Source organism: Manacus vitellinus, unplaced genomic scaffold (genome assembly GCF_001715985.3).
Source record: "Manacus vitellinus isolate BGI_N305 unplaced genomic scaffold, ASM171598v3 scaffold_25_pilon, whole genome shotgun sequence".
Classification (NCBI taxonomy): Eukaryota; Metazoa; Chordata; class Aves; order Passeriformes; family Pipridae; genus Manacus; species Manacus vitellinus.
In genome coordinates this window covers 4,643,614-4,650,771 of record NW_021939882.1, presented here as the reverse complement: position 1 = coordinate 4,650,771, position 7,158 = coordinate 4,643,614, and the positions used below count along the sequence as shown (strand labels likewise).

Sequence of the window (7,158 nt, the reverse complement as noted above, 5' to 3'; positions counted from 1 at the left end):
GCAGCAGCTGCGGCTGGAGAGCAGGGGACACACCGCCTCGCCTCTGCCATAAATAACACGGCCAGGCCCCCGGTGTCTCCACGGCCTTGCTGCAGCTCCGGTGTGCCGCCTTCGTTGATGCCATGGTACCCCCCGCCACTGCCCCTCGGCTCTGCCATTGCTCAGCAGCTGCTCAGCCACGGAAAAGGGGGCAGAGAAAACAGAAATGAAAATATAACCAAGGAAGTGGTTGCCAGGATTAGGGCACTGGGAGACAGTGGCTACTTGGCGTGAAGTTGTTTTTATGCTTGTGAGGTGTTTGCATCCTCATAAACAAGCTATTGAGAAGTGAGGCTGTTCCTTAGCCAACTCCCGGAGCTGGGAGCTCAAATTCATCCCAACCGCAGGGAGGGGACAGCAGCACCTGGGTTTTTCCACGCTGACCCGCAGTGTGCAAAAAGCATCGTGTTAAAAAGGACTCCGAGCCCTTCAGTGACTCACACAGGTCACAGGCAGCATCTGTGTCTAGATCCAAAACTCCCCATGAGCCAGGACAAGCTTTTTGGCACCTCCAGCCCTTCTGGGTCCCTTTCTGGGACCATTTTTGATATGAGCTGGGCAGGGCAGCATGGGGACCCACATGCTTCTGCTCCACTGGCTCCCACCCAGTGCTGGTGCCAGGAGGGCCATCCTGCCCCCCTGCCTGCCCTGCCTGCATCCCATACTGCCCGTGGAGAGGCTGGGTGCAGCTCATGGGGCCCCAAGCAATGACTGTGAAACTGCTCTCCTTCATCCCTGCACTGAAGGGGTGCTGGAGCACACAGGAGCAGTTGTGGGTGGATAAGCTGGGCAGCCAAGCAACAGAAGAAGCCCAAACTGGTCTTTGGGGGAGAGGCCAACGAACATACAGCAATGTCCCCTGGCTGAGTGGGTGATCAGGGTAAAGCCACCCCAGGAGAATTGTTCCCAGGCTGATCCATGCTGTATGGGCTTAGGGAAACCCCTGTGGCCATGGGAGAGACCCGCATGTGGCTGGGCAGTGAGGGCATTACCTGGCTGTGGCCTTGGGAACACAGATGTCCTTCCTCCCTTACAGGTGGCAGCAGGGATTCAGTCCATGACCAGGTGCTTTCTGAAGCAGCGAAAGGCCTGGCCAGGCAGCCTTTGGGCTGTCATCACACTGACACAGGAGTTCTCCAGCTCTGTCCTTGGGCAGGTGCTCTTACTGCCATGTCCAACGAAGCCATCAGCCCTCGAGACACATCACCACTGCTTTGCTCTCATCGGCATATTGTGGATGATCACGCCAGGGCAGGAACCATGCTCCGAGGGAGCTGCTGAGGGAGTCCCAGCAGGGCAGTGCTCCCTCCTTGGTCAGCACCCTGACCCACCAGGCCCAGCTCCACCCCGCCAGCTCACACCGTGGGTGTTACCTCAGGCATATTTCCCATTGCAGTCTGGTTTTTCAGAGGCTGTGTAACCTGGCTCCAGCGAGTTCCTTGCAGGATGGCCTCACCATCCTCCTTCCTGACACCTCCTTCCCCCCAGCGCAAGTTGTTTCCTTCCTGCTGTGCTGTTGGCCCCACACACCTCTCATCCAGCCCTGGACTGAGGCTGCGGCTGCACTCACCTCACCTGGGTGGCTCAGGGACCAGGAGCAGTGTGACAGTGCTGTCACCACTCCAGGGCTCCCCAGGCAGGTGTGGAAGTAGGCTGGCTGCCCTGGCCTGGCTCTCCTTACATAAGGAAAGCAAATAGGCACTGGCTGGTTGAGCACAAGTGTTTGTGTCCCAGCGTGAGGTATTGTGCTCAGGCAAAGCCAGGTTAAAGTGTTCCAGCGGGGTGGGCTGTCCCCTGGCAGTCTTGGCATCAGCTCCCTTGTGGGTGTGCCCCCAGCCTGACAACACGAAACCCAGCAAGCAATGTCAGGGAGTGGGGCCGTGTCTGGGATCACACATGGGACTGCACAGCCGCCGAGGGAGGCAGGACTGGCTTCACCTGCAACAGAGCCAGCTTTGTGCAACCTCATTGCAAAAGTGTTTTCACAGGATGCTTCTCACAGAGCAGGGATGAGCCACCTCCACAGCACTGCCCAGCCCTCCTCATACCCACTGCCACAGCAGGAGTGCTCTGCCAGCCCTTTTCTGGCAGTATTTAAGAAAAAAATCAACCCTGTGTGGCTGGTGAGGCTAGATCCCCCATGACACTCCTTGTGTGAATGACCACAGGCTCAGTCCAGAGGCTGGATAAACACCTGACAGTCCTGGGCTCCAGCTCAAAATAGGCATCGTGGTGAAAGCTTCAGGAAGAGAGAGGCAGATGGGAGGCAGGAACTTGTGGCTGCCCAGCAACCATCCAGGCAGAAGGCACCAGGAGGTACCTAGGAGGTGGTTATTGCCCCCCTACATCTCATCCCGAGCTTCTGCTGGCTCCAGGAAAGCTTTTTGCTGTTGACAGGGACTTTTCCTGCTACTCCAAACATTAACGTGCAGGCTGTTGGAATGAAAGCTAAAGCCATCAGGGGGCTCTGTGGGAACGCACCAGACAAGCTTTGAGTTAGACAGGGCTTGCTCAGAAAGCAAGCAAGGCCTCCAGCCATGCAAAGCACGACAGTTCAGGCTCTGCCAAATAACAACAGCAGGCGGGGGTTCCTCTCCCAGCAGCAGGTTTGCACAGGAAAGTTACATTTCCTCTATTTAATCTTTTCCATTATTACTGTTCTTTGGATTTCTTTCCCGTCTTGAAAGGGCTTGGTGACCACACGCCGCTATCGGCCATTCATGGTGGAAATGAAAACACAGGGAAAAAAACCAGGAGCTTAAGAATGTGCTCACAGGTGCATCCTAATCACAAAACTTCCTCCCACACTGCTGGGCTCGGAAGTGGACTTTGCCTGCAACCTCAGTGCTTGTGTGTGCTGTGCAAGGCAGGGCAATTTGAGCTGCGGGAAAGGAGGAAGGAACCTGTGAAATGAAAGGTCTTCATTCTGCTGAGCTTGCCATCAGCATGGGCAACTCCAGAAAAACCACATAGATGTCATTCCTTTCTCTTCCTTCTTCCCTTCCCATTTAACGTGCTTAAATCACCCGTGGGAGGGAAGGAGGGCTGTGCATCCCTTCTCAGGGTAATCCCATCCATGTACTTGGCCACAGCTGTGTCCAGAGAGGGCTCCCAGGCAGGTAGAAATGGTGTCAGCTACATGCCTGCACCACGAGGCACAGGCTAAAAATAAGCAGATAGGATTTGATCCAAGCAGAATAAATTAAGAGTCAGTTCTTTATTTCCAAGAGGGTTATTTATGGGCCCTGTGCAGACCTCCTTCATGGAGGAGGCTTCAGCCACTCTTGGCCTCTCTGAGGCTATAGCAGCCCAAGTCTCGTGTATTTAGTGGTTTTAGTGGTTAAAGTTTCCTGTACACCTCTGTGGTCCTTCTCTCTCCACTCTGCTGCCTTGCCTTGCTTTTCCTATCCCAAGATTCCCATTTCTCTCCCAGGGCTGGTGACTCTGGGCCTTTTACCAGTCTGTCCCAAGTCCCTGTTACCAGCTGAGCCAGCTGATGGTGATGACAACTCAAGAAGAAAGCCAGAGGCTGGTGTGAGGGCACCGAATTCCGAGGTATCCATCTTTCTGCCCTGACAGCGGTGCCTGCTCTCTCAGGACCAGCATGGAGAAGTGCTCTGCTCAGAGCCCTCTGCCATCCCTCACTCTGCTAACCAAGCAGTAGTGGTATTTAGCACTTTCTTTCTCCCCTTAATGAGGAATACTGGTGGCTGCTTTTCTTGCTGGTGTCTCTGCTGGTGAAGGATAAGAGTTTGCTGGAGAGCACCATTACCCAGTTAGCAAACAGGCTGTTTCATAAGGGCTGTGGGCTGCATGACCTCCCATCCCTGCCCATCAAGAACATACCCCAGGCCTTTCCTGAGGGGTGGTGTCTCCAAACCCATGAGTAGGACAGGCACTTAGTCCCTGCCTCTGCTCTACTCTGTCCTGGAAAGCCATGGATTAACAGAATGCAGAGGTCTGCCCAGAGTCCATGGGCGTCTGGGCCGGGATGCAGGGAGAGAGAGAGAGGTGTCTACAGCATCCCGCAGCTCTGGGAGGAAGAACAAATGTCTTCAGGACAGTCCAGCCTGAGATGGGGCCATCAACACTCATCATGGGGCAGTGCCAGCGACAACACTCATTGCCCAAAGCATCCCACAGCGTGGGCACACCACCCCACCAAGTACCATCTGCCTGCAGCAAGGAGGAAAGGAGACATGAGAAAGGTAAGAAGAGTTCAGAAAATTCTGGTGGTTTCTGCTGATTAGTCGTTTCCACTGATCGAACCAACATCTTCTCCCTGTCTGAGTTTGTACAATTTCTGCTTCTGCTGTGTCATCACAACCACCCACCCACGGAGCTGGAGCTCCACACGAGCACCACCTCCTCCCCCTGGCACCCCACATACCTGGGGACCAGGGCACCCCCTGCCCACACCCCACTCTTGGGTGCAGTTGCTCTCCTGAGCAAGGTGAGGGCACAAGAAGATGAACAGAGGCACATCCCCTCGAGATTCACCTTCTCCTTTGGGATTGGGCACCTCTGGAGTCCCACCAGCACCTGCTCCTCCAGGCAAATTTCTCTGAGAGTAGGTGCTGCCTGCACAGGAGATCTTGCAGGAGCTGAGTTCTCTTGCTACAGAGAGAAATGAAGGGTGGGAGGGAGGTGAGAGCCCCTTGAAGCTGCCAAGCCAGTCCATGTGCAATCTCTCCCTCCCTGGCTCCACAGACACGCCTGGGAGTGCCTTTGCCACGACAGGGCTTGTGTCTCTGCCACCAGCAGGTGTATCAGCTGCCCCTCGAGGGGATCATTAGGTGCCTGTTTCACTACTAAAGGCAAAAACCCATCCCAGGAGTCTCACAGCACAGAAAGGACACCTGAAGCAAAGACCTTGCAGGTCACCAGCTCTATGCCCTGCTGGGAAGGAGGGCAGGGGTGGGCAGCCCTGAGCTTTGTGCAATGGACTGGGCAAGCCCCTGGCCAAGAGCTTTTTCAGGGGAGCAGCCTAATGCCTGGGTCCCCCTTCATTGTGGGAAAAATAATCTCTGGAGGCTTCAGAGGGCTGGGTGTGGGCAGCTGCCTGGCAGTAATGAAGGTCCCTGGTGGGGCTGCCAGATGCCAAGGCTGAGAAGACAGAGATGTGAAGCTAAACAAACCCAGAAGAGATGAAAAGAGGCTGAGGTGGAAGGAGAGGTGTAGAAGTCCCTGGAGCCCCAACAGCAGCAGAAAGGCTGCAGGGCCTGCTTATGGCATTGCCCACGTCCTCCGCTTCCTGCCACTTCACATCTTAGCAAGGAGGGTATTTTACTGGGCAGGAGTTTGTTGTGGAAAAAAACCAGCAGCTCATTCCATGGAATATAAGATGATGGGCAGGAATTGCAGGTGCTGGTGGTACTGAGGTGTGGCAGCTCAGCCTGGGTGCCAGAGACCCCATACAGCTCAGTATCCCCTGTACTTGTCAGGTTATCCCAGCTCTGGCAACACGGGGCTTCCTGCCAAGGTGGCAGCACCTGACCAAGGTGTGCTCTGCCCATCAACTGCTTCTGCTGAAAGCAGAGCTCCCCTGTGGATCAGCAGCCATTGCTTCACCTTCTTCCCTCCAGCCACAGGATGACTGCAGCATCAGAGGGACGTCTCCATTATTAATGTGTTTCCATTATTAATGAGGTTCCAGCTCCAGCTCTTCCACTCACCCTGACTCACCAGCCTACACCCCAGCTCCAAGTCTCCTCCCCAGGCCCTGACGGTGAGAGTCACCAGCCTTGACATCTTCCAGTCAGAGACCTCTCTGCCAAGCCTGGGTCCTGCTCTTGGCCGAGGGGGATCATGGGGCCATCCTGCAAGGATGCAGGGAAGGAAACCTGGTTTGTGACATGTCCGGCCAGGCCTCCCACCACAACTCCTCAGGGACATGGTGTTGTTCAGGAGAAAAAGAGGAAAGACCTGCCAGACAGAGCAGTTGTTACAGGCAGGAAAGGAAGGACTGAAGAAAGGGGTTTGTTTTCACAGCAAAGGGATGTTACCTGTGGGGAACCATTGAGTGTGCCCACAAATTATCTGGAAAAGGGCCAAAGTGATCATGTTTGCCACCAGCACTGAGCTCTTCAGAGCACAGCAGGCAAGGGCAGGCTGCAAGGAGCTGCTGGGTCTGTGTCCCTGTGTGGTGGGACAGGCAGCCAAGGAAACTCAGGCAAAGGCAGAGCAAACACAAACCAGTAGCCCAGCAATGGGCTCTGACTGGTGTGTCTCCTCGCAGGAAGGGATCCTGGGGGTCATGCTAAATGGTGTTTCCAAATCATCTGGGGCAGAGAAGGCAGAAAATTGAATGGTGGAAGTGAGTAGGAAAGAAACAGAGGATGAGAAAGGAAGCATTGCCACTGCGTGAGCCGGTGATGTGCCCACACTAAGGATGCTGTGTCCAGCTCTCCCCATTGCCTTGGCTCAAGAGGGATATATGGAAGAGGCTCAGAGAAGGCAAGCAGGAATTCACTAAGCTCTGGAGCTGCCTCTGTGTGAGGAATAGCATCATGGCCAGGAGAAGGGATGACAGTGATGGGTGTGATACAGATCTGCACTGTCTTGGGAGGCATGTGAGGGCATGGAGGGGTGATTACTCACCATCTCTTCCAGTAGAGGAATACAAGCTCCAAATGAAACTACCTGGAGGGAAGTTTGAAACCAGGAGAAGGAAGTGGTTCTTGGTGTAACGTATAGTTAAACTGTGGAGCTCCTCTCCACAGGATGTGACAGATGCAAAGCATTTAAACAGGAACTGGATGAATTCATGGAAGAAAAATCCTTTGGGTTCTTAAACACAAAGAACCACCACCTCTTCCCTAAGGCTAGGGGACTGGGGGGAGCTCAGGGACTATTCTTGGGAAGCCTTCCTGTGCCCTTACTCTGTGCCTCTGTAAACATCTGCCCTGGGCCACGGCAGGAGCCAGAGTATTGGCCCAGGTGAGCTGCCACGTGGCTCTTACGTGTTGTCCTAAGAAGGAACCACAGACCAGGAGCTTCCTGGGAACATGGCACACCACTTCCTCACCTGAGGAATGCTGCCAACTGCTGCACCCCACGGCTGCAACAGGTCCACCCTTGTGTGAACGTAAAACACTCCTTTCTTCCTCGCTGGCCTCA

General features: G+C 54.7%; 1 protein-coding gene across 1 annotated transcript in view; it reads right to left on the bottom strand.

Annotated features, from left to right (window-relative positions):
• ARHGEF37 (Rho guanine nucleotide exchange factor 37) overlaps window positions 1–1,060 on the bottom strand; it is a 12,138-nt gene extending 11,078 nt beyond the window's left edge. The window contains exon 1 of the mRNA XM_018073531.2: window positions 1,032–1,060. The gene's annotated coding sequence lies outside the window, so the exon portion shown is untranslated. The remainder of the gene's footprint in view (window positions 1–1,031) is intronic.
• Window positions 1,061–7,158: the final 6,098 nt, after the last annotated feature.